The 20,649-nt window shown below is 50.1% G+C and overlaps 1 protein-coding gene across 1 annotated transcript in view; it reads right to left on the reverse strand.

The window, feature by feature from the left end:
• LOC132399117 (sialic acid-binding Ig-like lectin 10) overlaps positions 1–20,649 on the reverse strand; it is a 740,957-nt gene that overhangs the window by 694,660 nt on the left and 25,648 nt on the right. The window lies entirely within an intron of this gene.

The raw sequence follows: 20,649 nt of genomic DNA on the forward strand, positions 1-20,649 counted from the left end.
CTCAAATGTCCCTAAAGAAGAGTATCTGCCTCTACTAGTGTGCAGATACAGTACTTTGTGTTCCTTCATCTCTCTGTATAAAAATCTACCTTTGACAGCCTTTCATATTTTCCTCCAATCACCTGAAAACACGTCCTCCTTTATCAGCCATTTGCTGTCCACCATATCTATGCCATTTATCATCTCGTGCACCTGGACTATGGTGAGTTTTAGACTATGACCACTGATGTTGCACAGTGAGGGTGAGGACCCTCTCCACTGTCCCGTGTTCATTCTCTGCCACACTCTGATAGGGGGGTCACCTGAGGAAACTCCAGCCGCAGTTCATTGCTGGAACTTGTTGTGTTCAGTGTGACCCTGAGATGTCTCCATATCAGGTTAGATGCTGGGAAACTCAGGATGGAGCAGAGGATCACTGTAGAATTTCCTTGTTTTACACTGACCCAGGAATCATTCACTTGCTTGGGAGAAGTGATTGAAAGATTTTGTGGGGTGTCAATAGACAAATAAAATGAGCAACAGTTCACCAGCTGTGAAACACTTTCAGTGATTTCCCGGGATCATTTCCCGGGTGCGATACCAGTGCAAAGTTATTTTGTCACAAAGTACACAGCTGAGGAAATTATTTATTTTATTTAGAGATACAATATGGTACAGGCCCTTTCGGCCCAACAAGCCCATGCTGTCCCAATATATCCATATGAGCAATTAACCTATCAACCCATCTGGCTTTGGAATGTGGGAGGAATTACACACCGTCACGAGGAGAAAATACAAATTCCTTACAGAAAGGTTTGGGAGTGAATCCGGGTTGCAGGCGCTCTCATGGTGTTGTGCTAACTGCTACACTACCGTGCCAGCCCTGGTTGCAGAACTGAGGAAGCAATGCAGAGTAGGAGGGCAGAGCTGAGGGAGGGCCACAGTGTCCGAGGGAGATGTAGAAGAGCACCTTACAGTTTGTGGGCCATTAATGAGTGAGCCTGTGCTGAGAGTGTGCTGTCATGTCAGAGAACAGAGCTGAGGAAGGTCGCACTGTCAGAGCTAGAGGGCTAATAGACTGTGGCCCCATTGGATGGACAGAACTGACAGAACATGGTGGTGTTGAGGGAACACTGAAGACCGGAGCTGAGGGGCATGCTACTGCTAGAGGGGTGATACTGATGGTCCACTGTGCTGTAAGGAAGGTAGCACCCTAAGGCTTGAAGAGTATTCCTGCTTTAAGCTGAGATATCAGTGTGAAGGCTAAGCTGCCATCTTAGACTGAGTTATTGAAAGGCTCTCCTGTTCTAATTTTCATCAGTAAAGTCAAGGAATCTGATTAGCTTTGTGGTATAGTTGCTGTGTAAAATGTGGAGAAATGCTGTTCGTGTATGAGAGATAATGTCCATAATTACACTGCACAGTTAGTGAGAGGGTCTGCTCCGATGAAACAGATGGGTATCTGACTGCAGGTGAGATTTTGCCCGTGGCGTTTGAGCGCTGGGGTCATGGTCGGAACACACTTGTATGTTAGATCGTTGTTCCACTGAGTGACTCTGTGTGAGACTGACAGTAATACATGATTAGGGGTGTTCCAAATTAACTTGGGTGCCATTCCATCACACATAGTGCTGAATGTGCAGCTTATATTCACAGGCTTTCCTGCAACCATTTCAGCAGGGATAATCAAGGGCTTATCTGTGTGATTGTGCTGGAGAGAGCACTGAGGAGATTCACAGGGATGTTGCCTGGATTGGAGCATTTTCTTTATAAGCAGGAAGCTGATTATTTTCCTGTGGTGTGGAGGAGGCTGAGCGTAATATAAAATTATGAATGGGACAGAGAGGATAAATAGTGAAAATCCCTTTCCTTCGGTGTATCTGTGTGGAAAAGATTCAGAGGTTATCTGAGGGGTGAGATTTTTTACAAACAGATGGTGATTAGAGTCTGGAATGTGCTAAATGAAGAGATATTGGAGGCAGGTACTCTCACATATTTATGAAGCATTGACAAGTACTCAACTCACCAAGGCATAGAGAGATAAGGTCCAAAGAGATTCTGCAGATTCTTGAAATCCAGAGAAACACACATGAAATGCTGGTGGAAATCAGCAGGTCAGGCAGCAGCTATGGAAATGAATCAACAGTTGACGTTTCAGGCCAAGACTCTACATCAAGACTAGAAGGAAGGCGGAAGATGCCACAATAAGAAGGCGGGGAGAGGGGAGGAGGACAAGTTAGAAGATGGGTGAGGGATGGTGAAGTAAGAATTTGGGAGGTGGTACGTGGAAAAGTCACTTCACAGTCCTGATGAAGGGTCTTGTCCTGAAATGTTGTTTATTCATCTCCAGAGAAAGATAAGGACCAACCTTGTACTAAAAAATGTGTACTGTTGAGGTTACCCTGTTATATATAAAAAAAAACTGGAATGAGTTCAGAAAAGACTTACCAGGATATTGCCTTGGCTTGGGGGTATGAATTACAAAGAGAGGTTACTGGGTATATTGAAAGTGGAAGTTGATATGTTTTAGATTTGTCACAATGTCAAAGGTTACAGGGAGAAGCCATGAAAATCAGAGTTGAGCGATAATCAATCAGGCATGATGGAATGGTGGAGTAGACTTGATGGGTAGAATGGCCTTATTCTGCTCCTATGTATGGTCTCCATGGTATAACCTTCATTTTAAATATACTCAGTGACTTGACCTCCATAATCATATATGGCAATGAATTTCACAGATTCACCATCCCTGGGCTGAAGAAATTCCTCCTTATACCTGTTCTAAAGGCATGTCCCTGTATTCCGAGGCTCTGCCTCTGATCCTAGACTCCCCCACTATTGGAATGATCCTCTCCACGTCCACTCTATTTGGGCCTTTTAATGTGATTAGTGAGATGTATTGGGCTGAATCTAAACATTTTAATCAATGACTTTGGAAAAAGAATCAGAGGTTGTGATGAGCTGGAGGCCAAATCCATTACTTAAGTTTGTTACTCAGATGTAGTATTGTACTAAACTATGGTTTGTGTGGATGAGGTACCAGCATAGCTTATACCATTCCCCACCGACTGCTCAACATCAGCTGAATGATGTTCGCTCAGCACACTTACCAAAATCATGGAGCCGTGCCACAGGCGTGAGAAACCCCATTGTCAAATTCAATTCTGAAAAACCAAGGGCCTTCATTTTCCAAACTGATATTGTTTATAACAAGGGAACAGTGGCTGTATTTCTGGTCTCCAGTCAGCTGGGTCCGATGGCAAAACTTCTTCAAGGTGCGCTTGGAATCCTTGGTGACAATGGTGTCACTTCCTCTGTGTTGAACCAGACTCCACCTCGTGGTTCATTGGCCAGCTGCGATGGATAACAGTAGAGGCACGGAATCCAGGCACATAAACCCCTCTGTGCTGTCACAATTCATGGATTTCTGGCTCTCCACTCTTCCAACACAGCAGCTGAGAAGAGAAAGAACAAAGTTTGGTACTGAACAACTCGTGGATCCACCAAACTCCTATGTGTAGGAACTGGACCTTGGGTTTTGCTGGTGTGGTAATTGTGTGCTGTGTACAGCACAAATACCAGTTTGGAAGTTCAAGTTTAATTGTCATTCAACCATACATGAATAGCAATGAATATGGCCAAATCAAACTCTATTCCTCTAGGAAAGTACTTGCTTTTCTGCTAAATGTGTAAAAAGTCTTGGACGTGTTGGATCAGGTGGCAATGACCATCAGACTTAGGGACCATATTGAGGGTCAAAGCGCAGGGACTATTTGACCTGTGTACAATGCCAACTCTTTTCATGTTGGCAATCTCAGCCTTCGTGGTTGCCAGCTTTTCTGGCTCCAGTCTACAGAGCAGCACATGGACTAGTGGGCCAGTTGTAGGACGTGGTGCCTGACCCCATGTTTTGTGGCGATAGTGGAGAGGTGAGATGTGATGTTTGGGAATTCATCCAGCAGTTGAGTAAACTCACATATGCTTGACAGAGTCATTGTGGGGAACGTACTGGGGGAGCAGGGTAATGACTAAAGTCCTTGACATCCAGAAGCTGCCAGTTCTTAAGATCGACTAATAGTCCTTGAGCACTCAGGAAATCTACACTGAGTAGTGCTCTAGCCACTTTAGCCAGGAAGAAGCCCCATGTGTAACGTCGACAAGTGAAGCAGAGCGCCACCCAATGTGTCCCGTAAGTCTGGATCCTACTGGTGTTGGTGGCCTCCAGCAAGGCTTCACTGCTTTTCACAGGTGATGGTAGCAGCACACTCACTTGAGCACAAGTGCCACACAGGAAGCGTCACCCTGAAAGGGCATCTGTAATGAATAGTAGTCAACTCTGGCAGCTGGAACCCATGGAGTTCACAGACTCTGATGTCCAATGCGCTGGCACTGTTGAAGCTGCAAGGTGGTCAGCATTCGTACCAAAGCAAACATGGTGACCGGACTTATTGAGGGAGAAAGAGGAGGAGGAATGACCTACTGCTGCCTGGCTCAGTGTAGACTATCAGCCATTTTAACAAGCTCCGTTTAGTCCTTCACAGGTACATCAGCGAGGGCTACGTGAAATTGATCAGGCATTTGCTGCATGAAGAGTTCTTGAAAATGAAACAAGGATGGTGATTCCTCAGGAGAGACAGCATGCAGTCCATTAGCTCCAACGTCCTAGCATCCCTGAGGCCGTGCAAGGAGAGGAACTGTCTGGTGTGATCAGACTCCAGTAGTCCAAATGTCTGTGAAAGGTGAGCTTTCAGCGATTGGAATTTCTGGTGTTCAGGCAGGTGTTCAAGTAGACTCACCACGCTCACAGCCACGGAATTGCTGAGCCATGGAGTTGGTGTTGGCCGTAAAATAACGAGCATTTTACTCTCTAAACTCTGGCAGTTTCAAAGCAACTGTGTTGATTGACATGTTCAGCAACTCTGGAATCGTACCAGAGCATCAGGGTCACCATTGTGAGTTTTAGCAAATAAAAATGGTGGAGGCATTTTATGTTTTAGAAAAACCACAGCAATTGATTAATTGTACTCCTAACACAGAAGACAAGGCATGCTAAAAGTACTTTACCAAATTACATCATCACCTCAGACGAGCCCCTTAAAGCGACCCCCATCTGAATGTCAGTGGCTGTGAATGATGTTCTGTACATTTCCACCAATTACCTCACCCTACATCACTACTGATGTTCGGCTCACTGACCTATAATTTCCTGCTTTATTTTTAGAGTTTTTCTTAAAGAGTGGAACATCATTGACTATCCTCCAACCCTCATGTCTGCATGCTTTTATGCATGGAGTTGCAGCCGCATGATTGGCTAATTAGATATTTGCATTAATGAGCTGGTATAAAGTGGCGATTGAGTGTAATTAGAGTTAGCACTGAAACAGACTCTTCAGCCCAACTTCCACATGCCCTCCCATTTGCCCACATTAGGCCCATATTTCTCTAAAGCTTTCCTATCCAAATACCTTTTAAACAACCTAATTGCACCTGCTTCTGCAGCTACCACTGGCAGTTCATTCCATTACCTACCACCCTCAGTCTGGTCAAAACTCGCCCCTTAAGTACCCTTTAATCTTTTCTTTCTCACCTTAAACCTACTGAATGCATGTGTAAACACCATGACCATCCACCTTATCTATAGCCCCTCAGGTTTTATAAATCTCAATCACGTCAGCTCTCAGCCTCCTGAGCTCCAAGAGAAAAAGCTTGAGCCTTTCTCATCTTTCTTTATAACTCAGTCGCTCCAGTCCCAGTGACATCCTTGTGAATCTTTTCTGCACCCTTTCCAGATTAACACCATCCTCCCTATAGTTGAGTGACCTGAATTGCACACAATATTTAAGTGTGGTCCCAACAACATCCTGTACAACTGTAACATGACATCCCACTCCTGTACTCATTGCACTGACCGATGAAGTCCAGTGTGCCAACCACCCTCTTCACTATCCTGTCTACCTGAATCTCCATGTTCTGGGAACTAGATTCGACAACAGATCCCTGAGACTGCCATTAATCCTACCCTGGATTAACTGATAAAACTACAATACTTGATACTTATCCAATTTAAATTCCATCAGCCAGTCCCTTGCCCACTTTCCCAGCTGATCGAGATGCTCTCACTCTCTACCATGCCACCCATCTTGGTGACAGCCACAAACTGACCATAACGGAATTCAAATTGGCAAAACGGTTAACAGACATGAGTTGAGGAATGTGAAAGTAGGCAAATCTATGCCAGACGATATCGGAAGCTGTCATTCTGTGCACATGTTCTCGTGGCCACCACTTTGCAAACTGTTTTCGCTCTGTTTCGTGGTCAGGAATGGTTTGATCAGAGCAACAGAAGATGCACGCAATGAGGTCTCTCCCGATAACCCACTAAACCAGAGATAATTTCCAAGCAGTAATCTGTTTGAGATCTCATTTGGTATGACAGAATCTGCAGGCTGATGAGGAGAATGACCTGAAGTAACGGAGACCAGTGCTTGACTGAACTGTGCAAGATTACAATCAATGGGAATGAGAGTGGAAAATGAATGGCTGTCCAGTGCCATTTGTTCAAATGTGGCTATGATGACAAGGGTAGTGAATGCCACCTCACCCTGGGAGTTTGGTTCTCTGTCTGTGTTTGGATCCCAGCTGTGGTGAAGTCTGGAGAGGAGGTGACTTTCGCAGAACAGCTTCTGTGAGCAGGTTGTTGCCCGGCAACTGGCCGGGTTAGACGTGTCCTGTTCAGTGTGGATAGGATCTACTCAGTCAGTTTGTTGGATAGTTGCCAGTGACGTAGCTGCCCTGGAACAGTCTGGCTAAGGAGGTGGCAGGCTCTGGGTCACAGGGCATCAGCACCACTGCCAGAATGTCATCAGGAACCATGGTCTTTCCTGTACCCAGTGTCATCTCTTGTTGATATTGTGGAGTCAACTAAACTGGCGGAAGACTTGTGTCTGTTGTGCTGGGGCCCTGTTAGGAGAGTGAATTCGATCACCCCCTCCAGACTTGTGTCTATTGTGCTGGGGCCCAGTGCAGGAGGGTGAATTCGATCACCCACTCCAGACTTGTGCCTATTGTGCTGGGGACCAGTGCAGGAGGGTGAAGTCGATCACCCACTCCAGACTTGTGTCTATTGTGCTGGGGCCCAGTGCAGGAGGGTGAATTCGATCACCCACTCCAGACTTGTGTCTTTTGTGCTGGGGCCCAGTGCAGGAGGGTGAAGTCCATCACCCACTCCAGACCTGTGTCCGTTGTGCTGGGGCCCAGTGCAGGAGGGTGAATTCGATCACCCACTCCAGACTTGTGTCCATTGTGCTGGGGACCAGTGCAGGAGGGTGAAGTAGATCACCCACTCCAGACTTGTGTCTATTGTGCTGGGGCCCAGTGCAGGAGGGTGAAGTCCATCACCCACTCCAGACCTGTGTCCGTTGTGCTGGGGCCCAGTGCAGGAGGGTGAATTCGATCACCCACTCCAGACTTGTGTCCGTTGTGCTGGGGACCAGTGCAGGAGGGTGAAGTAGATCACCCACTCCAGACTTGTGTCTATTGTGCTGGGGCCCAGTGCAGGAGGGTGAAGTCGATCACCCACTCCAGATTTGTGTCTATTGTGCTGGGGCCCAGTGCAGGAGGGTGAAGTCGATCACCCACTCCAGACTTGTGTCTATTGTGCTGGGGCCCAGTGCAGGAGGGTGAATTCGATCACCCACTCCAGACTTGTGTCCGTTGTGCTGGGGACCAGTGCAGGAGGGTGAAGTAGATCACCCACTCCAGACTTGTGTCTATTGTGCTGGGGCCCAGTGCAGGAGGGTGAAGCCCATCACCCACTCCAGACTTGTGTCTATTGTGCTGGGGCCCAGTGCAGGAGGGTGAAGTCGATCACCCACTCCAGACTTGTGTCTATTGTGCTGGGGACCAGTGCAGGAGGGTGAAGTAGATCACCCATTCCAGACTTGTGTCTATTGTGCTGGGGACCAGTGCAGGAGGGGGAAGTCGATCACCCACTCCAGACTTGTGTCTATTGTGCTGGGGCCCAGTGCAGGAGGGGGAAGTTGATCACCCACTCCAGACTTGTGTCTATTGTACTGGGGACCAGTGCAGGAGGGTGAAATCCATCACCCACTCCAGACTTGTGTCTATTGTACTGGGGACCATTGCAGGAGGGTGAAGTCGATCATCCACTCCAGACTTGTGTCTATTGTACTGGGGACCAGTGCAGCAGAGTAAAGTCCATTATCCACTCCAGACTTGTGTCTATTGTGCTGGGGCCCAGTGCAGGAGGGTGAAGCCCATCACCCACTACAGACTTGTGTCTATTGTGCTGGGGCCCAGTGCAGGAGGGTGAAGTCGATCACCCACTCCAGTCTTGTGTCTATTATGCTGGGGCCCAGTGCAGGAGGGTGAAGTCGATCACCCACTCCAGACTAGTGTCTATTGTGCTGGGGACCAGAGCAGGAGGGTGAAGTCGATCACCCACTCCAGTCTTGTGTCTATTGTACTGGGGACCAGTGCAGCAGAGTAAAGTCCATTATCCACTCCAGACTTTTGTCTATTGTGCTGGGGCCCAGTGCAGGAGGGTGAAGTAGATTGGCCACTCCAGTCTTGTGTCTATTGTGCTGGGGCCCAGTGCAGGAATGTGAAGTCGATCACCCACTCCAGTCTTGTGTCTATTGTACTGGGGACCAGTGCAGCAGAGTAAAGTCCATTATCCACTCCAGACTTGTGTCTATTGTGCTGGGGCCCAGTGCAGGAGGGTGAAGCCCATCACCCACTACAGACTTGTGTCTATTGTGCTGGGGCCCAGTGCAGGAGGGTGAAGTCGATCACCCACTCCAGTCTTGTGTCTATTGTGCTGGGGCCCAGTGCAGGAGGGTGAATTCGATCACCCACTCCAGACTTGTGTCTATTGTGCTGGGGACCAGTGCAGGAGGGTGAAGTCGATCACCCACTCCAGACTTGTGTCTATTGTGCTGGGGCCCAGTGCAGGAGGGTGAAGTCGATCACCCACTCCAGTCTTGTGTCTATTATGCTGGGGCCCAGTGCAGGAGGGTGAAGTCGATCACCCACTCCAGACTAGTGTCTATTGTGCTGGGGACCAGAGCAGGAGGGTGAAGTCGATCACCCACTCCAGTCTTGTGTCTATTGTACTGGGGACCAGTGCAGCAGAGTAAAGTCCATTATCCACTCCAGACTTTTGTCTATTGTGCTGGGGCCCAGTGCAGGAGGGTGAAGTAGATTGGCCACTCCAGTCTTGTGTCTATTGTGCTGGGGCCCAGTGCAGGAATGTGAAGTCGATCACCCACTCCAGTCTTGTGTCTATTGTACTGGGGACCAGTGCAGCAGAGTAAAGTCCATTATCCACTCCAGACTTGTGTCTATTGTGCTGGGGCCCAGTGCAGGAGGGTGAAGCCCATCACCCACTACAGACTTGTGTCTATTGTGCTGGGGCCCAGTGCAGGAGGGTGAAGTCGATCACCCACTCCAGTCTTGTGTCTATTGTGCTGGGGCCCAGTGCAGGAGGGTGAATTCGATCACCCACTCCAGACTTGTGTCTATTGTGCTGGGGACCAGTGCAGGAGGGTGAAGTCCATCACCCACTCCAGACTTGTGTCTATTGTGCTGGGGCCCAGTGCAGGAGGGTGAAGTAGATCACCCACTCCAGACTTGTGTCTATTGTGCTGTGGACCAGTGCAGGAGGGTGAAGTAGATTGGCCACTGCAGGAAGACAAGATAGATCCCTTGCTCGGCCCTTCTGTCTGAAGGTGGCAGCAAATGTTTTAATTTTTGCTTTGGCTCTGATGTGAAAATCCAAGGCTGTACACTGCCCTTTGTGGCACACCATTCATCACATCTTCCTTACCAGATTGGTTAATCCTCCCCTTTCTCCCCATCAGCCGGCCCACCTTGACTTTATGTGTTATCTCCTGCCCCTCTTTATCTCCTGCAATAACCTTTGATGCCACATTGCAGGAAATCAATTTGTGGCAAAATTTGGGACGGAGTAGCTGTCCAACTCTGTGCAGAGATAATGACACTGAAAGTGATCTGTAAAAGTACATTGCTCAAGATCCACTTCCTTGGAAGTGATCAGCCTCGCTTCTGAACCCACAGCCAGATCAATGCAACTCACCCACTTTCACCCCCTATCCACCCACACCAACACCCCTTGCAGGTGGTGTGACATGTTAACATTAGAAGCATGGACACAGGGAGCTGCATTGTCAAGGAGAGGAAGGAAATCCAATAGAAGCAAACCGTTCAGAGATGTAAATCTGATAGACCTGTAATCCCACTCTTAATAAATGTAACATTAGACAAATCCTCCATGGAGCATGCACTCAGTCATTACTTTATTAGGGACATACAATCCTCTGGCAGCAACTTCATGCTTAAAAGCATCCAGACATGGTCAAGTGTTTTATACCAAACATCAGAGTGGTGAAGAAATGTGATCTAAGTGACTGACTGTGGAATAATTGTTGCTGCCAGACAGGGTGGTTTGAGTATCTCAGACCCTGCTGATCTCCTGGGATTTTCATGGACAACGGTCTCTGGAGTTTACAGCATGTGGTGTAAAAACAAACAAACAAAAAATAAAAATTGATTAGCTGCAATTTTGAGGGAAAATATCTTGTTAATGAGAGACTCAGAGAAGACTGGCCAGATTGATTCAGCAGACAGGAAGGCGACAGTAGCTGTAATAACCATGTTACAACAGTGGTGTGCAGGAAAACATCTCTGAGTGGACAATAGGGCGAAGCTTGAAGTGGGTGAACTACAGCAGCAGAAAACCACATAACCCGTAATATCAGGACAGGATCGTCTCTGTTCCACTATTCAATAAATATGACTGATTATTGAACTGATCGTCACTTCCCTCCCCTAATCCCATGCCCACCGATTCCATTAATATCCAACAAATCAGTAACATCACTAAACACAGGCAATGTCTGAGCCCCCACCATCCCACAAGTAAACTCCCTTTCACACGGATCCCAGAGCTGACTGAGATATTCCAACCGTCCAGGCACCTTCTGTGCATGGAGAAATAGATCAATGTTTGAGGAGCACATATGATTTTGGCAAGATATCTCTGTCCTTGAACTTGGATCCCCATACAATTAATGCCAATGCAGTGTTTCCCTTCACATGCCCAGCGTACCTGCGTTATTCCCGAAACCTGGGTAAAAGGATGTCTATATTCAAAACGTCTCATTACTTTACAAAGCAAAATACTTGTCTTCCTGTTTGAAATGATATTGGAGCTGCAGAGTCTGGGCCCATTCACTCAGCCTGTCCCTGTACATTGCACCCACCCCACCCCCACCGCCACATGGTCTATGTCCTCCTCATAACCCCATTTAATCTGCCTCTGTCTCTGACTCCAGCATGAGGAGGTAACCTGGCGGAGATCAGTACAGAGAGCTAGCAGCCATCTGGGAAACCCTTCCAATTTATCCCAACATCACCCCACCCCCACTCTCAAAGGTTTTGAAGTCCGCTCACTGTTGTGACGTGGGAAACGCTCTGGTCAGTCCACAGCAGAAAGGGTTACCCAAGTCATCTCTAAGTAGAGGGATGAATACTGGCCTCAGTCTCCCACCCCTTGGCTGAAGGGAACCAAATGCCTTCTTCCCAACAGTGTTGAACTTTCAGAGGTTCCTTCAAAGCACCTTACCTCTCCTCCCACAGTGCAGTTCTCCCTCCTCACCTCCCCTCCCGCAGCACAGTGCTTCCGTCTCACCTCACCTCTCACCACGCGGAACTCCCTCACCTACCTCAGAAGGTGAAATGCTCCCTCCTCTTTCAATAATTTTTAATAGTCTCTGCATAACTGAATACAGAGTACAAGAAAATACATATTATGAGTCAAAAGAAAATACAAAATAGTACCAAATGCCTTCCATTAAAAATACAGTTACAATCACAAAACCCTGTATTCATAAAAATTAAATCATAATATTGAAATATAATAATTTTGTTATACGGAAAAAATATCTAAACCCACTACCAAAGTCAGAGCTGTTAGGAAAAGCAAGAAAAAGGGGGAAAAACCCTTATCAAATAATAAAATATATTATTAGCCACCATCTGTACTTTACAACAAATCAACGGTTTTGAAAATAACTCAAAAATAGTCCCCACAATGTATAAACGTTTTGGCTAGATTGACAAACTGAACATTGGATCTTCCCCTTCCTCACTTCGTTCCCGCAGCGCGGTGCTCCTTCCTCACCTCCCTTCCCACAATGAGATTCCCCCTCCTCCCCACCCCATTCATAGCGCAGTGCTCCCTTCTCCTTTTCCATGATCCATCATTAACAATAGCTTAAGAAATTCTGTTTTATAAATGCCCAGCTTTCATTCTTCGGTTACGAGTGCAATACCTCGTTCTCTTTCCGTGTCCCTCAATGCCAACAGCACCGTCTTTTTCACTACTGCTTATTCAATCGGAGAATAGTTAGTCAAACTGGAAGGTAAGTTGCCTTTTCAGCGTAACGGATCTCAGTGAGAATGTCAAACCTTTGCTATTTTTCGATGTTGTACTGCCGAATGTCACTGATCTTGGTCAGAAGGAGATCTCCAGATGTCGATTCCAACGTGGTGTAACTCGGCGACCCACTCCTGAGCTCCACAACTTCTTCCCACAGCCGCTTGATCGAATATCTCTCGCCCCCCTCCCCCCGGAAATGGCTACCTCCCCTTCCGCAGCACAGCCCTGCCCCTCACACAGTGTGACACTCACCCCACACCTCCCCTCACACAGTGTGACACTCACCACACACCTCCTCTCACACAGTGTGGCACTCACGCCACACCTCCCCTCACACAGTGTGGCACACACTCCACACCTCCTCTCACACAGTGTGGCACTGACTCCACACCTCCTCTCACACGGTGTGGCACTCACCCCACACCTCCCCTCACACGGTGTGACACTCACTCCACAACTCCCCTCACACGGTGTGGCACTCACCCCACACCTCCCCTCACACGGTGTGGCACTCACCCCACACCTCCTCTCACACGGTGTGACACTCACTCCACACCTCCCCTCACACAGTGTGGCACTCACTCCACACCTCCCCTCACACAGTGTGGCACTCACCCCACACCTCCCCTCACACAGTGTGGCACTCACTCCACACCTCCTCTCACACAGTGAGACACTCACTCCACACCTCCCCTCACACGGTGTGACACTCACTCCACAACTCCCCTCACACGGTGTGGCACTCACCCCACACCTCCCCTCACACGGTGTGGCACTCACCCCACACCTCCTCTCACACAGTGTGACACTCACTCCACTTAACCCCTCACTCAGTGTGGCACTCACTCCACACCTCCCCTCGCACAGTGTGACACTCACTCCACACCACCCCTCACACAGTGTGACACTCACTCCACACCTCCCCTCACACAGTGTGGCACACACTCCACACCTCCCCTCACACAGTGTGACACTCACTCCACACCTCCCCCAGTATGACACTCACTCCACACCACCCCTCACACAGTGTGTGATTCACTCCACACCTCCCCTCGCACAGTATGGGACTCACTCCACACCTCCCCTCGCACAGTGTGACACTCACTCTACACCACCCCTCACACAGTGTGGGACTCACTCCACATCACCCCTCACTCAGTGTGGCACTCACTCCACACCTCCCCTCACACAGTGTGACACTCACTCCACACCTCCCCCAGTGTGACACTCACTCCACACCACCCCTCGCACAGTGTGGGACTCACTCCACACCTCCCCTCGCACAGTGTGGGACTCACTCCACACCTCCCCTCGCACAGTGTGACACTCACTCCACACCCCCCTCACACAGTGTGACACTCACTCCACACCTCTCCTCACACAGTGTGGCACACACTCCACACCTCCCCTCACACAGTGTGACACTCACTCCACAACTCCCCCAGTGTGACACTCACTCCACACCACCCCGCACACAGTGTGGGACTCACTCCACACCACCCCTCACACAGTGTGACACTCACTCCACACCACCCCTCACACAGTGTGGGACTCACTCCACACCACCCCTGACACAGTGTGGGACTCACTCCACACCACCCCTCACACAGTGTGACACTCACTCCACACCACCCCTCACACAGTGTGGGACTCACTCCACACCTCCCCTCGCACAGTGTGGGACTCACTCCACACCTCCCCTCGCACAGTGTGACACTCACTCCACACCAGCCCTCACACAGTGTGACACTCACCCCACACCTCCCCTCACACAGTGTGGCGTTCACTCCACACCACCCCTCACACAGTGTGGGACTCACTCCACACCACCCCTGACACAGTGTGGGACTCACTCCACACCACCCCTCACACAGTGTGACACTCACTCCACACCACCCCTCACACAGTGTGGGACTCACTCCACACCTCCCCTCGCACAGTGTGGGACTCACTCCACACCTCCCCTCGCACAGTGTGACACTCACTCCACACCAGCCCTCACACAGTGTGACACTCACTCCACACCTCCTCTCACACAGTGTGGCACTCACCCCACACCTCCTCTCACACAGTGTGGCACTCACCCCACACCTCCCCTCACACGGTGTGACACTCACTCCACACCTCCTCTCACACAGTGTGGCACTCACTCCACACCTCCTCTCACACAGTGTGACACTCACTCCACACCTCCCCTCACACAGTGTGGGACTCACACCACACCTCCTCTCACACAGTGTGGCACTCACTCCACACCTCCTCTCACACAGTGTGACACTCACTCCACACCTCCCCTCACACAGTGTGGCACTCACTCCACACCTCCTCTCACACAGTGTGACACTCACTCCACATCACCCCTCACTCAGTGTGGCACTCACTCCACACCTCCCCTCACACAGTGTGGGACTCACTCCACACTTCCCCTCACACAGTGTGACACTCACTCCACACCTCCCCTCACACAGTGTGGCGTTCACTCCACACCTCCCCTCACACAGTGTGGCGTTCACTCCACACCTCCCCTCACACAGTGCGACACTCACTCCACCCCACCCCTCACCCAGTGTGACACTCACTCCACACCTCCCCTCACACAGTGTGACGCTCACTTCACACCACCCCTCACACAGTGTGGCGTTCACTCCACATCTCCCCTCACACAGTGCGACACTCACTCCACCCCACCTCTCACCCAGTGTGACACTCACTCCACACCTCCCCTCACACAGTGTGGCACTCACTCCACACCTCCCCTCAAACAGAGTGGCACTCACTCCACACCTCCACTCACACAGTGTGGTACTCACTCCACACCACCCCTCAGACAGTGAGACACTCACTCCACACCTCCACTCACACAGTGTGACACTCCACACCTCCCCTCACACAGTGTGGCACACACTCCACACCTCCCCTCACACAGTGAGACACTCACTCCATACCTCCCCTCACACAGTGAGACACTCACTCCATACCCCCCCTCACACAGTGTGGGACACTCCACACCTCCCCTCACACAGTGAGACACTCACTCCATACCCCCCCTCACACAGTGTGGCACTCACTCCACACCGCCACTCACACAGTGTGACACTCACTCCACACCTCCCCTCACAGTGAGACACTCACTCCACACCTCCCCTCACACAGTGTGACACTCACTCCACACCACCCCTCAGACAGTGTGGCACTCACTCCACACCACCCCTCACACAGTGTGTGATTCACTCCACACCTCCCCTCGCACAGTATGGGACTCACTCCACACCTCCCCTCGCACAGTGTGACACTCACTCTACACCACCCCTCACACAGTGTGGGACTCACTCCACATCACCCCTCACTCAGTGTGGCACTCACTCCACACCTCCCCTCACACAGTGTGACACTCACTCCACACCTCCCCCAGTGTGACACTCACTCCACACCACCCCTCGCACAGTGTGGGACTCACTCCACACCTCCCCTCGCACAGTGTGGGACTCACTCCACACCTCCCCTCGCACAGTGTGACACTCACTCCACACCCCCCTCACACAGTGTGACACTCACTCCACACCTCTCCTCACACAGTGTGGCACACACTCCACACCTCCCCTCACACAGTGTGACACTCACTCCACAACTCCCCCAGTGTGACACTCACTCCACACCACCCCGCACACAGTGTGGGACTCACTCCACACCACCCCTCACACAGTGTGACACTCACTCCACACCACCCCTCACACAGTGTGGGACTCACTCCACACCACCCCTGACACAGTGTGGGACTCACTCCACACCACCCCTCACACAGTGTGACACTCACTCCACACCACCCCTCACACAGTGTGGGACTCACTCCACACCTCCCCTCGCACAGTGTGGGACTCACTCCACACCTCCCCTCGCACAGTGTGACACTCACTCCACACCAGCCCTCACACAGTGTGACACTCACCCCACACCTCCCCTCACACAGTGTGGCGTTCACTCCACACCACCCCTCACACAGTGTGGGACTCACTCCACACCACCCCTGACACAGTGTGGGACTCACTCCACACCACCCCTCACACAGTGTGACACTCACTCCACACCACCCCTCACACAGTGTGGGACTCACTCCACACCTCCCCTCGCACAGTGTGGGACTCACTCCACACCTCCCCTCGCACAGTGTGACACTCACTCCACACCAGCCCTCACACAGTGTGACACTCACTCCACACCTCCTCTCACACAGTGTGGCACTCACCCCACACCTCCTCTCACACAGTGTGGCACTCACCCCACACCTCCCCTCACACGGTGTGACACTCACTCCACACCTCCTCTCACACAGTGTGGCACTCACTCCACACCTCCTCTCACACAGTGTGACACTCACTCCACACCTCCCCTCACACAGTGTGGGACTCACACCACACCTCCTCTCACACAGTGTGGCACTCACTCCACACCTCCTCTCACACAGTGTGACACTCACTCCACACCTCCCCTCACACAGTGTGGCACTCACTCCACACCTCCTCTCACACAGTGTGACACTCACTCCACATCACCCCTCACTCAGTGTGGCACTCACTCCACACCTCCCCTCACACAGTGTGGGACTCACTCCACACTTCCCCTCACACAGTGTGACACTCACTCCACACCTCCCCTCACACAGTGTGGCGTTCACTCCACACCTCCCCTCACACAGTGTGGCGTTCACTCCACACCTCCCCTCACACAGTGCGACACTCACTCCACCCCACCCCTCACCCAGTGTGACACTCACTCCACACCTCCCCTCACACAGTGTGACGCTCACTTCACACCACCCCTCACACAGTGTGGCGTTCACTCCACATCTCCCCTCACACAGTGCGACACTCACTCCACCCCACCTCTCACCCAGTGTGACACTCACTCCACACCTCCCCTCACACAGTGTGGCACTCACTCCACACCTCCCCTCAAACAGAGTGGCACTCACTCCACACCTCCACTCACACAGTGTGGTACTCACTCCACACCACCCCTCAGACAGTGAGACACTCACTCCACACCTCCACTCACACAGTGTGACACTCCACACCTCCCCTCACACAGTGTGGCACACACTCCACACCTCCCCTCACACAGTGAGACACTCACTCCATACCTCCCCTCACACAGTGAGACACTCACTCCATACCCCCCCTCACACAGTGTGGGACACTCCACACCTCCCCTCACACAGTGAGACACTCACTCCATACCCCCCCTCACACAGTGTGGCACTCACTCCACACCGCCACTCACACAGTGTGACACTCACTCCACACCTCCCCTCACAGTGAGACACTCACTCCACACCTCCCCTCACACAGTGTGACACTCACTCCACACCACCCCTCAGACAGTGTGGCACTCACTCCACACCTCCCCTCACACAGTGTGGTACTCACTCCACACCAACCCTCACACAGTCTGACACTCACTCCACACCTCCCCTCACACCGTGCTGTGATCTCTCTTCACCTCCCCTCACACACCATGGTGCTCCCTCCTCACAGTCCCTCTCACACCACGATCCACTCACCTTACAGTCCCATCACACAACACTGTGCTTCGTCCTCCCCACCCTTTCCACAACGTCGTGCACCCTCTTCACCACAACCCCCATTGTACTACCCCCTCAACAGTTCCCCCACTCCGTGCAGCATTCAGTGAGTGATTCTGTCTTCTCACTGCACAGCCTGTGCTTCCCACCCCTGAATAGAAGCAATGTGATTTTATTTGTCTGAGTTAACGAGTCTCTAGTTTCTGTTAATGTGAATGAACATGATGAGAATGTAGTTGGTATCCCGGGTCTGTGGGACCCAGTGCTTTGTGGGATCCTGCTCTGTCGTTGGTTGCAAATTTCCCTATATCATTGGCCTTCTTACCAAGAACCAGTAGGCTCTCTACACCCCCCACCCCGAACCCCCTGCCCACTAGCACTCTGACCCCTCAGGCTGGCCCGATTGATTGGAAGTGCAGCTCTGAGTATATGACCGTCTCCCCACTGCGAGCAGGGCCCCCACCACCGTGCAGGTCCCGCAGGTTGGCGTACACTGGGTTACACGCCTCCCCCTCTCCAACAGACATTCCTGGTGAAACTTCCAGTGGGATCTGGCTCGTCCTCTGCCTCTCCGTGTCCTGGGGCAGAAATAAAAGCAAATCTCAATTCTTCATCAAACAGCATTGAACTGCTCACTCCCCATCACGAAACTAATTCCACAACCTCTGGATTTACTTCCAAGGACTCTACAACTCAGGCTCTCAATATTTATTACTTATTTGTGTATTGTTACTTTTAATTTTGTATTTGCAGAGTGTTATCTTTTGCTCATTAGCTGTTTGCATCAATGATGTGTGGAGATTTAATTGCTTCTGTTTTGTTTTTTAGTTTTTATTATGAATGCCCGTAAGAAAATAATTCTCAGGATAGAATGTGGTGACATGTATGCACTTTGATAATAAATCTACTTTAAACTTTGAACACTGAGGACAAAGATATTAAAATGCTGTGAATACTGGCTAGTGAATAACAGGTTGGAACCCTGCTGTGGGCACAGTCCTCTTGTTCTTTCCCCTCCCCTCCCACATTTCTTCTCAGTTACTCTCTCCTCCCAATTCCCTGCAAGTCTCTCAACTTTGTCTATTTACTTCATTTACTCTCTTGTTCCTCCTTTTACTCTCTTTCCACCTCTGCCTCCCTATCTCCCTCCTTTCCACTCCCTCCATCTCTCTTTCACACTCCCTCACTTTTGCTCCTTCCCTCCCTCTCATTCACTCATCCATGCTCCTAAACCCCAGACCATGGTAATCTGTGAGCAATTCCCCCTCAATGTCCTTCCCGCAGCGCTGTGCTCCCGGTGTCCTGCCCTTTAGTGGACTGAGCTCTGACTTGTACCTGAGGTGCAGTCAAGTGTGCAGTGGAGCTGACGGTCCTGTCCAGGATCTCCAAGGCCTTCTCCTTGGTCCGTGCATCCCGTCTGGAACAGCAGAAGGTTGGACTAGAGTTACAGAGCATTAGTGTCAGCCAAATTGACACCCCAATCTCACCTCACTGTGACATCCAGACCATTTGATACCCTCAGCACCAGTCTGTCCCACCTCCTCCTTCCCTTCTCCCCTCTTTCCCCACCCACTCCCTTCCCTTCTCCCAACCCTCCTCCTCCCCACTTCCACCTTCCCATCACCTCAATTAACTCTACTCCACTCAGAAAGAGAGAGAAATATCTGAAAGTTTAATAGTTTCCTTCTTCGTTTGGACGCCTCACCTGTGGTGCTGACAACCGACCACTGATCAAGGTGTGACCACCCAAGCGCTGTGTGTCCACGGGATGACAAGGACCAGACTGGAAGGCAGGGAATTCCCAGTCTCCCTCATTGTGCTTTTGGATCTGGAGCTCTCTTTGTTTACGTTGGTTTATTTTATGATGTAAGTTATGTATAACATACAGACGCCGTGTACGTCCTCCCTGTGACCACATGGATTCCTACGGGTGCTCTAGTTTCCTCCTACATTCTAAAGATGTACCAGTTAGTAGCTCAATTGGTCATTGTAAATTGTCCTGTGATCGGCTCAGGTTTGGGATTGAAGGGCCTCTTCCGTGCTGTGTCTCTAAATAAATTATTTTGTCATGTGTGTAGTGTACAGTGCTGCTGCTAATTGCCATAACATATACAGTGCCTATAAAAATTATTCACCCCCTCTTGGATGTTTTCATGTTTTCTTGTTTTACAACATTGAATCACAATGGGTTCAATTTGCCTTTTTGACTGAGTAACAGAAAAGGACTCTTTCATGTCAAGATTGAAAACAGATCTCTACAAAGTGTTCTAAATTAATTACAAATATAAAACACAAAATAATTGATTGCATAAGTATTGACCCTGTATAATGTGATACACCAGATCATGACTGGTCCAGCTTATTGGTTTTCGAAGTCACATAATTAGTTAAGTGGAGATCTGTTTTTGGAGACCTGTGTACAGTCAAGATATTTCAGCTGATTGTAGTATCCTGTGTCTCTAAAATGTATTCACACCCCCATCCCATAAGTTTTCATGTTTTATTGTTTTCCAACATTGAATCACATGGATTTAATTTGTTTTTATTGACACTGATCAATACTGTTTTTATTGTCAAGATGAAAACAGATCTCTACAAAATTACAAATATA

Source organism: Hypanus sabinus, chromosome 1 (assembly GCF_030144855.1).
Source record: "Hypanus sabinus isolate sHypSab1 chromosome 1, sHypSab1.hap1, whole genome shotgun sequence".
NCBI lineage: Eukaryota > Metazoa > Chordata > Chondrichthyes > Myliobatiformes > Dasyatidae > Hypanus > Hypanus sabinus.